A 19860-nucleotide genomic window follows, 5' to 3' on the forward strand; every position below is an offset into this window, starting at 1 on the left:
TGTTTTGTTGATATTTGCCTTTTTTCTTCTACTTTCTTTTTCTTATATTCAGGTTTTCACTGGTTCTTTATCAATGGACATTTTTTCTTAAATTTTGGTACCCACTATATATGTTTCTTTCATCATGCAACGTCTTTTTTTATAGTGATTTTATCTTTCCTAAGCACACTAATTTTTATTAAAAAATTATGTAATTATTACGGTCTATTTTGAGATTATGTGATTGTGTAGGAGGCTTTATTTAAGAATACTTTTCTATCACCAAAATTTAAAGGCAAGGTCTACAAAATGGTGAATTAAATCGGCTATATTGTATGAAGCGGACACAATACAATTTTTGCTTATTGATGACATGACCTTAGATAAGAGGTCATGGAGGACACTGATAAGGGAGGAAGATTAGTTAGACAGTAGTGAACCATATTTGACTTTCTTGCATGTATCCCTATCTATGACTATCCACTTCAATGTTTTCAAAGTGTTTTCTCGAAACAAGATTATGTTGGGCTTAATATTTTGCTTGAACATTGTGGAAGGACAAAGGAATAGTCTGATTAGCTTTCTGCCAAATTCTCGGCACTGATCTCTGAAAAGGTTCAAGAACTGTTTAGGTGGAGGTTCGAGTTCTATTCATGAATTAGAGGTAATTGCTAGTGTTAGACATGTCAATTTGTTGAGATTGAGAGGTTGCACCACAACATTCTTTTTGCAGGGTCATCAGAGAATTATTGTTTGTGATTGATGAAAAATAAGTCTATGTGATCATTTATTTGGGTGGAGATGCAAAAAATTGAGTTGTCCTATTAGTCAGAAAATTTTGCAATTGCAATTGACATGGCTAGAAGCTTCACTTGCTTGCATTGTGGAGCACAACGACTGTCACTCATAGAGACATAAAGTCAAAAGTAAATATACTTTTAGACGAGAATTTTATGTCTAAGATTGCTAATTTTGAATAGGCAAAGTTAACCCTGAGGTAATACACACATGATCACTCGTGTAGTAGGGACAATGGAATACATAGTTCTTGAATATGCAGTGTATGATTAATAGAAAGAAAAGAAGGCTAAGAAACAAAATCAATGAAGAAACCTAACAGTACATTGATTGACAAAAAAATGAAAGTAAATTGAAGGTAGAAGGCATTATTGAAAAAGTGACAAATTAAAGGCAGTATGTTGTAATAATGTATCAAAATTATTCATTTCACACTTTGCAAGTTGTGAAGACACAAATACTTAAATGCATTACGAGAAAGCAAAGAAGAAATTAAAAATAACAAATTAAATGACATAATGCGCCTAATTCTTCTTTAAGACTATAATTCATGTCCTGTTTATGCAATGGACTGAACTAAGTCACATGATAATTAACTGACTCTAAAAAAAACAAAGAAGTTATTACTGAATAGTGAGTAATAATTAATACAATTGTATATGGTCAATTAGGTAGGGCTATATAGAAAGAAGTCTATATGATTTTTTTTAAAAAGAATTAATTATTGAGACAAGACACAAGCAATGCGTGTATGTACACCTCATTGGATGTAAACACAAAAGATTACAATATGTTTTGAGTACTTTTTAAAACACTTTGATATGTGAGGAAAAATTTAATATTATGGGAAAAATATGCAATAGAAAAATAATTTTGGTCAAATATTAGAAATTTAGAAATTGAAATTTAATAGTTAAGTAGTCTTAAAATAAAAAAATATAATTTAAAAATTAAGGAATCCTAAAATATATAATAAGAGGAAGGTACATGGTAAAAGTACTATTAACCTATACCGTGCTTCATCAAAATTGTCCTTTTTCACACTCGAACATATTTTAACGGAGGGCTATTATACTTGTTAATTCTCTTATGTTCATGGCAAATATGCATATCAATGACCTTAAATGGTTTAGAATCTTTAGTATTCAGATATTGAATATGCACAGTTAATTTAGCTTTTTCAACGTATATTTGGTTATTGGATTGTACTCCTTTTGCATGTCAATTTTTTTTAAAACTTAATCGTTTTGAACTGCTATTCACTGTCGCTTTGCATGGTTTAGACGTGGTTGTGTTCCTATCTAACTATAACATTAAGAGATATTAGTTTATTGATGCTTTTGACAATATCTATTTAGCTTAGTCTTATACATAAAGGAAATTCCTTTATATTATGTATATAAATTCACATGTATATAATTAGCATGACTTCACGTTTTAAAATCATGTTTCATTAGTAATTGCTTGTTTAGTTAAACTAATTTTAAATTAACTTATTTTGAATAGTATTTTTTTAATAGAATTTTTGAGTAGTAATTAGTGTTTTGATCAATCTTTTTAAAGGTGTTTCTAAGTGTATTTTTTAAAAAAAGTACTTTGAAAAAAAAAATTTAATTTCTTAAAAACAACTTCTGTTAGCCCCCCAAAACACTTATTCTTTCCCAAAAAAATTTATCAACAAATCTCACTTTTTCTTTTTATAAAATAAACACATTTCGAAAGAAAAATAACTTTTTGGCCTCCCAAAAAACTTGACAAAAAAGGCTACAAGTCTCCAGAAGAAGCAACAATAACATCCCCTAACTTGATGCAATCAGTAAGAAAATGATAAATCATATAGTTAAGAAGGAGGGCTTAACAATGATTTCAGGGTTGTTTTAGCTAAAGTTAATATTAACCATTACACTTTGTATTGAATACATGCCTTGAAATTAAAGGTGCACTGGATGTACCGGACAGATGAGGTACTGAAGGTGAGCTGCATCTGTTCTTTATGTGTATTTGATAATATTTTTCTAACTTTTGCATCAATAGCAATAACTAATGATTCTTATTTATTTATGTGTGGTGAATGATCATCCATCTCTCATTTTGAATCTTTTCTCCATGGTATTTTAAAATTATTTAAAATTATAAATATTAAATTTCTTCTTATTTAAGAAATGTAAAATTCTTAATATTTAATATAGCACCGTTTGTTTAGTATATTGTTTGTTATTTAAAATTTAAAAAATAACTAAAATTTATTTAATGTTAGATTTTATTTTTGGTTTAAGTAATTTCTCTGAAATTTTTATGATATAAGTTCAAATATATAAAGTGCATGCATGAGGATTGAGGAGAGGCATACAACATTCTTCATGCTTTAAGATTTAGGATTTTAATTTTTTGTTAACAAAATGTGAAAGTTTCAAATAATTTTGAACTTTATATAAATGAATAATGTGGGTAAAGAATTTTTAATTATTGATAAACTCTATAATAACTAGCATGAAATATGTCCTACATACTTATTCAAGTATCCATATATATTATAAAGCAGAGTACGAAGTACATGAAAAAGTCACGTGGCAAGCTATTGTTAAGCCATATGGTAATTCTTAGGACAAAATTATTAAGTGTTGTAATAAAAATTTTGTATGAAAGAATATTAGAATTTGAATTTAAAAATAAAATAGGGGAAAAAAAAAAAAGAGTGCTAACTAAGCTCTAAAAATTAATTTATGAATATTTTCAACCCAAAAGATAGACGTTAAAAGAGGCCCGAGTAACTTTTAAGTATATAATATTAAAATATCTAATAGGGTGAATTTTAAATTGTTATATGAAATTTAGGGATAGTTATTAGTTTTAACTTTTAAAAAATAAAATTCATCGAGTTGTTGTGGAGAATTATTACGAATGTTTTAATTATTGATTTTAAAATTCAAAAATAAAATGCATTAGTTAAGATTGTGGAGATTTTTTAGGATTGGTTTAATGCCCCATGTAATCAAACACGTTTTTTTAAAAGAGAATAACTGAAAGATTTAAAATTAAAATTAAAATAATAACAATAGTAAATTAGAATCTTGAATTTAAACTATAAGATACTTATAATATTTTAAAATCTTATCTTTCTAAAAAATTGACATCACATTCAAACTATAAGATAATCATAATATTTTAAAATCTTATCTTTCTAACAAATTAACATCACATTCAATTTTGAATTTCAACTATTACTATTTCATAATAATAATAATCAATAAATAAATAATAATATAAAATATAGTTGAATTTATTCATTTATATATTAAAAATTAAAGATAAAAAATATTATCATTAATAATAATAATAATAATAATGATAATAATTAAAAAATAAATTGCAGTAATGGTAGGACATAGTTATAGTGATATAAGGAAAAAGTAAAAAAAAAACATGGTAAATTTTTTTATTTTTTTTAAATATGCGGATTAATCATTTTGATTTCAAATATTTCTCTTAATTCAAATATATACATTATAAGATAAGTATATATCGTATTTGGAAAAATATGGACAAGGAAGAATAATAAATTGATCCTCTTTTAACAAATAGACACGTATTATATTTGATTTGAATTTGAATTAAGATGAAATTTACATTGGAATGGAGTTTTATTTTCTTAATATATATCTATATAATTAGTAGTAGTACTAGAAGCATTAGTCAGTAGTAGTACGTAGTATATAGAAGTAGGATAGTAGTATCTTTTAAATATAATCACCTAAATTGATATGATATTTGAATTTCAAATTTAAATGAAATTTGAATAACCCTGAGTGGTAGCTCAGCTGGTAAAGATCTGAGGACAAAGTCCTTCAGGTTGCTAGTTCGAGTTCCATCAGGGCCACTGGAGGCATTGAAAATCGGTCGAGCATTCAGGGCCCTGTGGAATTAGTCGGAGCTCCACCTTGAAACAGCGGGGGTCGGTGGATACAGCTAGTCGGGTTCACAAAGCGATACCTGAAAACCACGGATATAAAAAAAAATTTGACTTGGAGTAGAGTTATAACTTCCTAATCTTTATATGTCTATACATATATATATATATATATATATAGACACACACACACTTTTGTGCAATCTATATAACACTAAACTTCCTTCTATCTCTATTTTCTTTACTAATCATTAGCATTATTTTATAAATTTATTTGTTGCAATCTTCGTATTATTCATTTTCATGAACTATTTTTTATTTAAAATATTTATTTTTATATGTAGAAGAGTGATGGTCAAATTATAGGCTATTTCTTTTCATTATGTACGGGCTAGAATTCAAGTAAGTAATTTGTCATTTGGATATTGTTCATTTGATTTTTGATAAAAGTAAATACATTTGATTATCACCATTTGTCAAAATTTTGAGTCACATATTTAGCTTTTAAAAGCTAATTTTTTCTATCATTTTTTATTATATTATTTTATTAAAATAAATGTTGATATTATTTTGTTTCTTTTAATTGTATATGACACTAGAATGTTAAGTATCACGTAACATTTTATCATATCATGTTTAAAGAAAAAAATATAAAAATATTATAATTAAAAGATAAAGTTTCATTGATACCTAAAATGCATGTTTTTCTTTATTACAAGATATTTAAACTTGAAGAACAATAAATAAAAAGAAAAACCATAAAATTTTAGTTTGTATCGTAAAAATATATAAGTCTAAATTCAATTAAATATAATTTTATTTGTCTATCCATTAGATAGCATATTCATTTTTAAATTCAAATTTCATTACAGATTAACTCTTTATTAGATAAATTTAAAATTCAATCAATTTGGTAATCTTATTATTTGAACTCTTTAATTTTGAAAATAAAATCAATATTCAGACTATTATTATGTAACCTATGATATGTTGAAGGTACCCTTCATGGATTGTATATGAGCCCGATGTAGCTTATTTTTTTTCTCCACAATATTTATACGTTTTTCCCTTCTCACAAATAAGTTGTACTTATTTTAAAATTTTCATATGCTTTCCCCCTTTTTGTTCTCTTTTATGGTTTTTTTCATCAACTTTTAGTTTACAAGATTTTTAAACTTGAACAAACAATAAATGAAAAAAAATATATAAAATTTTAGTTTGTACCGTAAAAATATATAAGTCTAAATTCAATCAGATTTAATTTTATTTGTCTATCCATAAGATAACATATTCATTTTTAAATTCAAATTTCAATATAGATTGACTCTTAATTAGATAAACTTAAAATTCGATCAATTTGGTTATCTTATTATTTAAACTCTTTAATTTTGAAAATAAAAATGAAATTAAACTCATAAATAAATTAAAACAAGAAAGAAAGCATATTATCGAGGAATATTATGATTTTGAAGAAAAATGAAAAGATATTGTCTCTTAGATTTTAGATTATCCCAATATTAAATGATAATTTTTGACGTTGTTAATTCATTATAATCTAATAAAGTTGAATTTTGAAAAATTAAAATAAAAGATTATTTTAAATTTAATATAAAAAAGTAGAAATTACATATTTATAGGTTACATAAATATGTATAGAAATCATTTATGATATTGACAATTATTCTTTTAATATCGTAAATTTATTTTTATGTTATAATATCTTAATTTTTGATAATTGAGCTTCGATTAATTGATAAATTGGACTGCTTTGTTCTTCATGTCTCAATATTCAGATGTTTTAGATCATATTTTGAGAAAATATTTTTTTAATTATAACGAGTAAAGTCTTAAATTGGGTACACCAAGTAATTATAATCCTAAAAAATAACGAAATTAATGAATATTCGAATATCAAATATAAGTAATTTAGATTAGAAACTCAACATTCTATATTTTGAAAAAGAGAAGAAAACTCAACTAGCATGGCGTGTAATACAATACAAGAATCAATTTAAAGTTAGACTAGATAGAAGTAGTTAAAGAAAATATGAAAATATGTATTTGATCATTAAAGAAAATATGAAAACTAAATTTTTTTTTTACAACTACATGATTTTCTTTACTCATATAAATTTGATTAGAAGTATGGGGAAGGAAAATATTAACAATCTAATATTTTTAAATTGTGGATGATAATTTTTTACTCATTTAATTTTGATTACAAGTGGGAGGGTAGAGTGGGAGAAATATAAACAATATAATATCTAATTAAAAAAATATGAAACGTATGAGTGTGTGTGTATATATATATATTATAATTACATGATTTTTTTCATAAAGATTTGGTTAGAGGTAGGGTAAGAATTTTTTTAAAAACAAATTGAGGGGTGGGAGTGGAGGCGGGGACAGGATTTTTTTTGAAAGACAAATTGAGGAGTGGGGTGGAGATGGTGGTAGAGGTGGGAGGTAGGTGAGGGTAGAGAAAAAAATTATTTTGTTTTTATATTTTATTGAGAAACAATATTATAATTGATTCTTTTTTAAGATGATAGAATTTAACATGCTCGAACAAGACATCTCAACATGAATATTAAAAATATTATTTTAATATTATTCGTGCATCGCGTGGGTACGTACACTAGTATTTATATAAAATTGAACGACCTGTTAACTTTTAAACAAAATGCTACTCGTATGAAATTTTGTATAAAATATCATGTATTATTGATCCATGTACAAGATAAAAAGAGATAGATTTCTAAAATATCCTTAAAGTCGAAATAATAAATGATAGACCAAATCGTTATTTATTATTTTTCTCAAATTATTACTTAATTAAATTAAGAACTTTTAAAATATACGGTAAGATGAAATATATTGTAAGGGACGTACGCAAAATATTGAGAGTTTTACTTATTAGTAGAAACGACTCTTAAAAATATATGAGAAGAGTTTTGATGAAATAAATATATAAAAATAATTAGATGTCTATTATTGAATGTTGCTAGAAATTTATTAATCGATAGTCTTTCTGTTTTTTTTTTTGTCGTTGTTGTCCTAATATTCTAATGCGGACTTACATAAGGCCTTACTGTCACAACTAACATCCTTAGAAAGATGATTTTAACCTTTTTCCTTTTTTAAAAAATTTCGCAATAGACATATCATTTACTATTTTCTTAAAATTATTATTTAACTACCTTTATAATATTTAAACTCAAACAGTCCTATAATATATGATAACAGAAATAGTTTACAAATTAAGTAGTGCTAAAAAAATATATGGTAAAGGCGAAATAATAGAAGAATCATTAATTCAGAGTCCTAAAATATACATAAGAGAATATATTTTGCTCTTTAATTATTTGTGTGACGGTGATTCATCATGTTCCTTTTTAATTAACTATAGTTTTTTACTTTAAAATTTTACGTTTTATTTTAATAATTTATTTCATAATATATATTTATTCTTAATAATGCTTGATACACGTGCAACACACGTACCCTAAACTAATTCAAATAAAGTAACAAAAGTAAACAAACAATCTAGAACAACAAAAAAAAAACCATCAAAATTAACATAAAGCAAAAAGTTGAGAAAAAACAATGACAATCGCATCGTAGAAAATTCTTTAAAAATACTATTAGCACTTCTGAAAATATCAAAAATAAACATGTAAACGCAAAATATAGCAGAAAATTCCAATAATTTTGTAGAAAACTAATTACAATACAGAAAGCAATTTTATGAAGTAAAATCAAAATTACAATAGTACAAAAATAAAATAAATAGAGAAATATACCTTTGAGAAGAATCAACATGTAAAAACAAAAAACAAAAAAATTCTTAAAGAAGAGAATTTTTCTTGATTATGGAGCAAAGAAATCGTAATTAATAATTTAAGAAAGATATTAGAAAATTACTAGTACTATTTCCTTTGTTATATAACTATCAATCCATATTCTATACGTACTCTTTCTGCTAGGGTTTCGTTGAACGGAGTGTCTCTCTTTCTGTCATGAAGGAGTCTAAGAAGGTTAAAGAAGCTTTTGATAGTTATGTAACCCGGCGAATAAATTTAATGGTATCCAATCTTAATTTCCACCTTTTTGTTTTTTGGGTTATGCTCTATAATTTTCATCATTCTTTTTCCTTTCTTTTTTTGTGCAGATGGCAACTCTTTTCATAGACCTAGTTTATCTGTTTTTTGATAAATGTTTCTTTCTAAAAATAAATGTTTCTTTCCCTTGGGTGTATTTTGCTTTGTTCTCTATGGATTTAGTTGGTTTATGAGTTTTAATGTCTTTTGCTTTTCCTCATTGCCTTTAAAAGAGTATGCGTTAGAATTGTTACCTTGTTTTTGGCTCCAGTTGATACATCAGGTTAGGAGCGTCTTGAACAGTACGTAAATCGAAAATAGTTATTTTTTGAGTTTTAATGTCTTTTAACATTAGTTGTGATAGGATTCTACAATAGCTATTACTTGGGAGTATTTTGTTAAAACTACATTTTAGTCCATCTTGAAAAATATAAATATTAGATAAATAATTAAAAGAAAATTCCAAATCTTCTCAACCAATCCACTAGCAACCAACCTATTTTGGCGCCATTTCCTCAATTTTTCGACCATTTTTCGGCTATTTTTCATCTAATTTTCCGGCATCCATTGGAAAGTGACATTACCTCCATTGTTATAAGCCTTTTTTGATTATTTTTAGCTCTAATTTTTCTTCCATTTTCATACAAAAAGCTCAAAATTCAGTCCCACATTTCGAAATCGAATCTTGGGTCGATAGCAACATTCTAATACTCCTTAGGTTGTTTGTAAGCTGAAATTCGTTGGATTATTCTGGTAGTCGTCGGAAAAGGGTCAATCGTGCACTATACGGCCAACAGCTAGGAAGAAGACGACTTCAGTCTATTAAGTCTAGGCGCATAAACCACTATTCAAGTCTATTGAATACTATTATCGAGGTATATTATGTCTATTATAGATTACGTGGTTGCTGGTGGTATATTTTCTGGTGAATGGGAAGAGAGTCCTAAATGTTGGGTTTGAAAAACCGCGTCTTAGGAGACAGTGTCCATTGCCCTTCGTCGCAACGGTTCATATGCCGACATGGTTAAAAGCGTAATGAGAGCAGTGAATTAAGTTGTGATCAAAGCGAGGTGTTAATTAGTTACTTGATGAACGGGAGGGGGCAAATCCATCCAACATTCATAAGGAATGATAGACGCGTGGAATTATATATGCTTTGTGATGATTCTGATAACTCCAAACCTATATTGCGGGTTAAAGTTTTTGAACGGTCCCGGAAAGAAACTTCCACATCAGCCCCACCCCCACCCTCACCCCCACCCCCACCTCCACCCCCAAATGTGGATGATACGTCAATGGAATATGATTTCATGGTTTATGATGAATGGGATAATAGTGAAGATTATGAAGAAGAGGAGTGTGAAGGAGGTGAGGACGGACACCTCAAATCACAAAGAAGCCACTCTTTCTCGGATGACAACAATCTTTTTTTTAGGACAAACATTCAAGGATAAGAAAACATTAAAACTTTTGTTGAAGCAGGCGTCAGTGAAAATGTCGTTCAATTACACAACTCTGAAAAGTAGTAAGAAATACTTAAGGGTGAGGTGCGTAGATCGTACTTGTAGGTAGATGGTGCACGCATGTGCTATCGGAGAATCGGGTTGGTTTCACGTCCATAAGTACGTAGGAGAGCATACTTGTGGCATTGATCATGTCACGGGAAAGCACAAGAATATCACCGTGGAGGTCATTGCTTCACTTATTTTGAACTTTTTCGTCAACAACAAAGGTCCAAGTCCGAAAGAGATCGAGAGGATCGTATTTAGGGAACTACATTGCACGCTGAGCTATTGAAAGTGTTGGATGGCAGGCGTCATTGCGAAGAACATAGTTTGAGGTACACTCGATCATGAATATGCAGTGCTTCCCGCATTTTCATATATTTTCAACGGCCTAAACCCCGGGTCTATTAATTTCCTTAGGGTCGATGAGGAGTCTGGCAGGTTTATTTACTACTTTATGGCGTTTGGGGTTTCCATCCGTGGATATGTACACATGAGAAAGGTCGTTGCCATTGATGGCACGCATTTGTCCAGCAAGTACGAGGGCATGCTGCTGTCCGCTGTTGCTCAACATACGTAGAATCATATTTATCCCTTAGCGTATTGTGTGGTGGATAAGGAGAACGATGCGTCATGGGGCTTCTTCTTCGAGAAACTTAAGGCCTTTATTGTCGACGAACCAGAGCTGTGCGTTATCTCCGACAGACACGTAATCATAGCCAACGACCTCGCAAGGCATTATCCACTTGCGCATCACGGTGTTTGTATGAGGCATCTCGGTGAAAATCTTTGAATAAATCACCATTGTTCCGATTCTCTCTATTGTACTACCATGCGGCCAATGCGTACACGTTGGAGGAATTTAATGACTACTTCAACGCCCTTAAAGAAAGATACCCCAGCGCAGCAGCTTGCCTCGAGCATGAAGTAGGATTTGAAAAGTGGAGCCGGGCTCACTTTCCAGGTAAATTCAACATCATGACCTCAAACATTGCCGAGTCGCTCAAATCAATGTTGCACAACGAAAGAGAGGATCCAGTGGCGGCCATTTTCAATTCAATTGTACATAGATTTCAAGAAATATTCAGGAAGAGGTATGAGAGGTGGACAATTCAAAGACAACCTTCATTCCCGTAGCCGAGACTATCTTGAGGAAAAACATGACCGAGGGGGACAAATTATATGTGAACAACATAAATGGAAGCACCGACGAATTCACCGTGCTTGGATACGGTCGTTCTGCAAAAGTTAATCTTTCGAGACGGTCATGTTCTTACAGAAAGTACGACTTGGTGAAATTGTCATGCGCTCATGCAATGGCAATGTTGTGTTTGAAGCACGGGGATGAATATGGCACTAGCATTTACAACCACTCTTCGCAAATATATTTAAAAGAATCATACCTCCTTGCATACTTAGAACCTATTTGTGCAGCACCACTTGAGTCGGAGTGGAGTGTGGCACGAGAGTATCTTAAAATGCAAGTTCTTCCACCTGATTTTGATCCCAAACTCGAACGGAGGAAGGTGAAATGTGTTAAGGGTGTGTTGGAGCCTTCAAGGTACAAGAAATGAAACAAGTGCTCCAAGTGCAAAAGGTCGGGATATAAGAGAACAACATGCAGCCTTAACGCAGGATAATATGATTGGCATTGTATTGAATGTTTTTGTTTGTTCAAATGCACTGGATAATATGTAATGTGTATTCTGTTTTGAAAACCACTGAACTGCAGTTAAAATTTTTACTGTGCATTATCGATTCCTGTTCATATATTATATACTACGTACTAAATAGATTCTAGACTTAAATAATCGACAAGACTCATAATATATAATATATCAGTGTTTGGTTTACTAAGTAAATGTTCAGTACGTAGTGTATAATAAACCTACCTGGTTATCTATTGATCAAACCCTTTTCTTCATACAATGTTGAATTAGAAATAATTACGACGCATTGGAATGGGTGACAATTCGAAAACTATCTTTTCAAGTTCTGAAATCGACTATACACATTACACATCGACTAAACTCAAAACATATAATACATCGATGCATTATTTAGGGGGTATAGTGTAAAATACATAGTCTATCATCGATCAGTCGTGTAGTCTATTACAGAAACCCTATTCCTCATACACTAAACCTTTCAATGTAATTATTACACTTCACAAAACGACAGGATTTTAAATGCCTCGACTGCCACAATCGCTGCGACTTTTCATTTTTCATTCTCACACGCCTTCTCCTCTTCAATCAACACATGTAAAGCTTCTATTAGTCGATTTTCTAATGGTCTGGTCTATTTAAAAAGACCAAGGACGATTTTGAACATAATTTCAGAAGAAAAAAGACTTAAGGGAGAAGAAGATGGCTAGGAGGACGCACCCACTACGCCCATTGCACAGAATGTCAACAATAAACAACATAGAGTTGCTAAGGCTTTGGAGTGACCTGGATTTCCTTTTCGAGGGTCTTGCCACCGATCAACGACGGATAGATAGAGAGCTTCGTCGGATGGCTCATTTTCTTCGGGCCATAGCCGAGAGGCTCAACCTGGACCCCCGTGAACTCATCGCCCCCCTTCGTCCCCCTAGTGTAGTGTTTTTTTTGTTTGGTTTGTAGTTCATTGCTTAATGAAGATTTCATGGTAGGATTATGTAAATGAAAGCTTTCATTGTTAGTGTTTCTTCAGTAGTCCCTGTTTTAAGATTTGCAAACTTTATTTACACTCTGAGTACAGTAGGAATAAATAATCGACTACGGTAAATACACATTCTATAATCGATTGTCACGGGTGAATTATAGAATGAAATCAGTGTTCATGATCCTGTATATTGAGATATTATCGACTTATAAACTAGTCAATTATTGACCACTCATATAGTTTATGATCAACTTACTGAATATATTTACGGCTTAAAATAATGGGAAAAAAAAGAGAAATAAAATAAAATAAAATTAGAGTATGTCAATTAACACCATTAAAACATTGTAAAGAAATTTTAATACATCAATCGTGACTCCTAATCACTTTTGGACGTGATCAAGTGTTATCTTAGACACGGTGTAGTCGTAGATCATTGAGATGACATAAAAAGAAGAAGAAATAAAATAAAATAAATAATTATTTATAATTAATTAAATAATTAAATATATTTAATTTGTACTGACTGTAGTGGTCGGAACATTATATTGAATTATTAAATAAATAATTATATGTAAAATATAAGTTACACGGTAGTCTTTCACATTGTATTAATTAATTTAAATATTTAATTAAGTTGTATTAATTAATTTAAATATATAATTAAATTTTAAGTATCAAATATCAAATATATATAACCGACCGATGTAGTCAGAAATATTAAATAATTAAATAAAATAAAATTATTTTCGACTACTGTAGTCGAAAATCTTATAAATAATTAATTTCAATACGTAATTTATTATATTACACATAATCGACCGAAGTAATCGGAAACTTTAAATAATTAACATATTAAATTTATTTTCGAATGAAGTAGTGGGAAATTTACTTTTAATATACCCTAAACGTACAACTTTCCCAATTCTTTCTCTCTCTCTCACTTCCTCTCTCACGCCGCTTCTCTCTTCTCTTTTTTGGCTCTTTTCTCTCAAAAGTGGTAACGGTGCTTTCCTAATAATGCATCTCTCTTCTCTCTCTCGGCTGTAAAGGTTGCGTATCTCATAAGAAATGGTAACGGCGACGGTCAATTTCACTGATTTGAGCTAAAAAATAAACTTTATGGCTTTGGTTACTGAATCACCATTAGATGTGCTATACTGGTTGATGTGCTGCATTTGGTTACCTTATTTTCTCTTAATATTTAATTTTTTTTGAAAACAAACATGAGAGAGTTGGCTATATTATAAATCTGTTCTGTGTACATTTGCTTAAATTTGTTTCCATATTATAAAAAAGTTTAGTTGTTAACTCAACTCGGTTCTGTGTATATTTGTTGTTTCATTACTTAATTAAAATCTAAAGTAAAAAAAGCCAGGTCTTTTAGGTATTGACTTATCCTCTTGGAGGAAGATGTGAGTAGAGCTCTTTTCATATTTGTTTAGCTCTACCTGGTATCTCATTTTTCTTCTCGTATGATGGTCATTGTATAGTTGTCCATGACTCTAAATTTGTAACCTCAGTTGGGTGCAAGTGCAAATGATAGATCTGAATTTAAAAGATTAGCATTTATTAAGTGCAAATAAATGAGATCTTAATTAACCTTACACTGCTCATCTTCATTATTTAGAACATTAAAATAATTCGTTCTACTTATTTGATTTACGCATACTTACTTGATCATTCTTGATTCCTCTATTCAAATAAAATAACGGGCTTCTAGGTAACTGTATATGTAACGTATTGATATTTCCATTATTATGTTTTACCAAAGAAAATGGCTCGTGCTGTGAAGTGAACGGGTCTTATTATTATGGGCCACATGGTGAAACGTATCTAGGCGAAACTAAGCAAGAAGTCTCTGAAGCAGGGGTTCAATGAACTAGACCAACAAATGGACCAAAATAAATCATGAGGACACAAGTCCATAATAATCTGACCCAGCAATAAACTACTGGAGATTTGTACAAGATATTACACAATGCGACATTGTCACCTTTTTTCAATATTCAAGCATCGGTGCGTACTTATGCCAGTCTATATATATGAAACAAGTAAATATATATTGCTCCTGGCCACAAAAAATGTCATACATATATATTAAACAAGTAATAGCTATTGTTTTTGATAAAAAAATTCCAAGATATTAAACAAGTAAATAGCTATCACATGGATTGGATATCTTTCACTGATAAAAAAATTCTTATTTTAATTAAAATATTCTATTGTTGCTGGCTTCTTTACTATGTTGTATTGAATCTCTTAGTTTTCTGCTTGTGTCCACTGCGTAGTAGCATCTCTAAACAACCCTGTTATTGTTTTGTTTCTCTTGTTTTTGTTTCTCTTTTCTATTATTATTGTTGTCGTTCTTATGTAGATGGAAAATAAAGATCGTACATGGATGTATAATAGACTTTATCCTAACTATGCGGGGTTGAGAGAGGAATATAAAGCTGCGGTAGATGGATTTATTGCTAAAGCAATGCCACTTAATGATTTTCTTATTGAAGGGACAATTCGGTGTCCTTGTTGGAAGTGCAAGTGTTGCAAGTTATTGAGTCCAGATGTTGTTACATTACATCTTTATAGGAAGGGTTTTATGTTGAATTATACTGTGTGGACAGCTCATGGAGAGAGTAGTGCTGTTAATAATTTTGCTTTTCAGAATTATGTTTAAAGTCCAATAAGAGAGAATACTGTTGAAAGTTCATGATACAGTGAGATAGTCAGGGATGTTTTTAGGACATACTCAGGGGCTCAAAATGAACCAAATGATGAGGATAAGAACTTTTATGAACAGTTAAAGGAAGTTATTCATCCATTGTATGAAGGATCAGTGTATTTTAAGTTATCTGTTGTCGTTCGGTTATTGAGTATTAAGTCAGATTATTCTATTTCTCAAGAGGGCATGAACTCTATCATTAGACTTATGAACGAACTTTGAAAGTCCAATAAGAGAGAATATTATTGAAAGTTCACGATACAGTGAGATGGTCAAGGATGTTTTTGGGACACACTCAGGGGCTCAAAATGAACCAGATGATGAGGATAAGAACTTTTATGAATAGTTAAAGTAAGCTAGTCATCCATTGTATGAAGGATCAGTGCATTCTAAGTTATTTGTTGCCGTTCGGTTACTGAGTATTAAGTCAGATTATTCTATTTCCCAAGAGGGCATGAACTCTATCATTGGACTTATGAATGAACTTAACCCAAATAAACTTGACTTACCAAAAGATTTTTACACAACAAAGAAGTTGGTTTCTAAGTTAGGACTTTCATCATAGAGGATTCACTGTTGCGAGAAAGGTTGTATGTTGTTCTATAAGGAAGATGCAAATTTAGACCATTACAAATTTTGTAATCAGCCTCGTTATAAGGAAGTCAGACATGCCAAAGGGAAGAAGTTTCCTGTGAAGTCAATGCATTATTTACACCTTATACCACAGTTAAAGAGGTTACATGCATCAATGAGCTCTGCCCCTTATATGAGATGGCACTATGAAAATAAAAAACTACCTGGTGTTTTATGTCATTCGTCAGATGGAGAAGCATGGAAGCATTTTGATAGTGTGTATTCGAATTTTTCTAGTTAACTAAGAAACATTAGGTTGGGATTATCTACTGATGGATTCACTCTATTTTCTGTCTCAGCTACACCATATTCATATTAGCCAGTGTTTATGACTCCTTATAATCTCCCGCCTGAATTATGTATGACGAGTCAGTATAATATTAGATCCACATGTAGACCTCTTGGAAGTTCTTTTGTCTAGTATAATAATATTGTGGATTTGTAGTTTTCTAACCTTCTTTTAGAATTTTTTTCCCTTAGTAATAATGGTTAATAAGGTGTAATTGTTTATGTATTTATTTTGTGTTATTTTTCCAGGTGTTTAATAAAGAATATCAATGGCATCAAAAGGTCGTGGTAATGCACGGCGTAAGAAAGGTAAGAAAGGACTTGATAATCTTTTCGAAGGTCAATATACAGTACCACCACCACCACCTATTACCACAACTCTTCAACTAGCTGCTACAAATATTATTCCTCCTCCAAGGGCAACTATTTCACTACCAAATGCATTTTTCATGCCCCCACCGCCCCACCAGTTCCAGCCCTCTTCTCCCTATAATAGTCTGCATAGTAGCTCTTTATCTGTACCTTCAATATCATCCACACCTAGCCTTTCTGAATTGAGAATTAGAGGTTATAACACATCAACATCGCCCTCTATTGATAGTGCTGCAACGTCTAATGTTACAGCAGCTGCTTCCCAGATTCCTAAATTTAAAGAGGTAGTAGAATATAACGGCAATGGGAGGCTAATTATCGCCACTGATGATAATGGGTAAGTAAATCTTATATTTTTTTGTAATTTTTAAAATTTTTGAAAACTAATATAATTTAATGTAATTTTATTGCAGGTTCATTCCCGCTTATGCCGACAGACATATGGTTATAGAAGCAATTAAACCATTTTACACGGAGCCGTGGGGTAGTTGGAACGAGATTCGACTCGACATCAAATTACTTATGTGGAATCAGTTTGTGGTATAATCAAAATCAAAGAATTTATCATTTCATTATGCTATCAATGATGAATTTACCTTTATATCCGTCAACTCATTTCATCACTTTATATTAAACTATTTTGCAGACAAAGTGTGCATAGAATTCTTGTCATGATAATGAAATACAATGTATTTTCAAGTTGAAAGCAGCTCAACATATCAAAGAATACTTGTATGAGGCCCGATGGCACTTTGGAAAAACCTGGATGGCTGACTGCTAATGTGTGGGATCAGTTCTTGCAAAAATGGGATACTCCTGAATATAGGGCAAGGAGGGAACAGGTAAAGAAAAATGGAGCATCTCAAATGGGTGGGTCATTGCACACTATAGGTTCGATGAGTTTCGCTACACACCAACGAAAACTGATAATAATAGCTTAAATTTCTAATTTGTTCGGTTTAGTTCATTGTTCTATACCGTGACATAGCGAATCCGCGTGGGGCTCTTTCGGTTCACAATTGTTGTTATCTCCTTGTTGTTGTTCATCTTGAAGTCTAGTGAAGCCGTGTGTGGCCTATTTCGATTCACTAGCACTGTTGATATCTTGTTGCTCTTGTTGTTGTTCATATTGAAGTCTAGTGAAGCCATGTGTGGCCTATTTCGATTCACTAGCATTGTTGACATATTGTTATTCTTGTTGTTGTTCATATTGAAGTCTAGTGAAGCCGTGTATGGCCTGTATTGATTCACTAGCATTATTGACATCTTTTTGCTCTTGTTTAAGTTTGGCTACTTCTTTCCTTGCTCAGGTCTTCCTAATTATGATGTTAAATGAACCTTTCCTTGAACCTTTTAAAAATCATTTTAGAAGTATATTTATCCAACTCAAATATTGCAGAACCTTCTAAGTACTTTCTTTCCTTATCTCTGATCAAACCTGGTCATTCGCGTCTTAAATAATGTGCACATAGAAATAATGGCCAAACGCTAGCGTAGTGTTTTGTAGACTTCCATCAGTTGTGACTTTGAGAGAAATGAATTGACTTTTGTGCTAGGGAAAACAATTTAGATAGCTTATGTTCATGTATCAGCTTTAAGCTGTTTGTTTTAGATTACGGTGTAGAAAAGTTGCTCTTGATACTTTTTTCAAAAGAATTGCAGACAAAACATAGGAAATATACTACTTTGCCTCAAGATATGCATGTGAAATATGGTGATTGGTTTGGGCAATGATCAGTGTGGAATTGAGCTGTTGGTATCAATCAATCTGAATTGAATCATTGGTAGATAGAGAGCGGTGGTACATGTGATTTGTTACTAGTTAGCCTTTCAAACCATAGATAATTGCCAATTTCCATCGCCATTGACTACATCTAGCTTGTTTTGATCAATACTTGATCGAGAAACTGTGAGAGAGAGAGGCTTGTACTCAATACTGGTTAGGATATTTCTAGGTGTAAAGCTGAAAAGTCATTCTATCAGCTGCTCTTTCTGGAATCCGCACTTCTCCTTGAGATTTCTAGTTGAGGATTGTTTATAGGGTCCCCAAAATATCCCAGGAACATGCTACAACACTACATGTACCCACAAAGGCAATCTGTGTTTTCATGTTAGTAGCAAAAGGTGCTTCTGTTACAAGAGCTTTCTAATGCCAATATCTTTCAGTTTGAAGGTTACAGTGTGTCTTAGTGATGCCGTTCATGGAATGATTGTATAAAGTTTTATGCTAGAAATAAGTTGTTATATATGCATCAAGGTAGATTGTATCTTAATCTGTGAGGATTGAAAGTAAGACTCGAATGATTGATACCTAGAAGATGTGGCAGGTATTTGCAAATGCAAGAAGAAAAAAATAAGACAACAAAGAAAATATTAAAGAATATGTAAAAAGGAGTAGTACTCAGACTGCGATAACCCCTACTTATCCAAGTAAAAGAAAACCAGTCTATCTTCTACCACGTACTACAGGGATTCTATGATATCTATCGATGAAGCAATATCCTGTACAAAATTTTCCTTACAGGAAAAGTGAAATGAAAAAATATGTGATCTTAATCTTTTGAAAGGAATTGCTATGCCCTTGAAAATACCTACTGTTTCTTCCTTGAAAGATTCCACTATATGCATCCTGGAAAGATCTTCCACCTCTTCTTTTGTCCATTCAGTCTATTAGAAAAATTCTCACAATAGTGTATAAATAGGTGACTACTACCTCTTGCTAGGTTGAGTACGAGAAACTGTCAAAGATCGAAGATCTGCTGTTTAAACAATCAACAACTGTGAGGATCAACAATGCACCTTGAGCAAATGACCACTCCCCTATTTACATGCATTTAAAGTTTACATGCTTAAAGTTGCATCCCTTCTTTCTGCTCCACTATCTTTTTTTGTACTAATAGCATCCAAATC

The sequence above is a fragment of the Capsicum annuum genome, chromosome 2, assembly GCF_002878395.1.
Source record: "Capsicum annuum cultivar UCD-10X-F1 chromosome 2, UCD10Xv1.1, whole genome shotgun sequence".
Taxonomy (NCBI): Eukaryota; Viridiplantae; Streptophyta; class Magnoliopsida; order Solanales; family Solanaceae; genus Capsicum; species Capsicum annuum.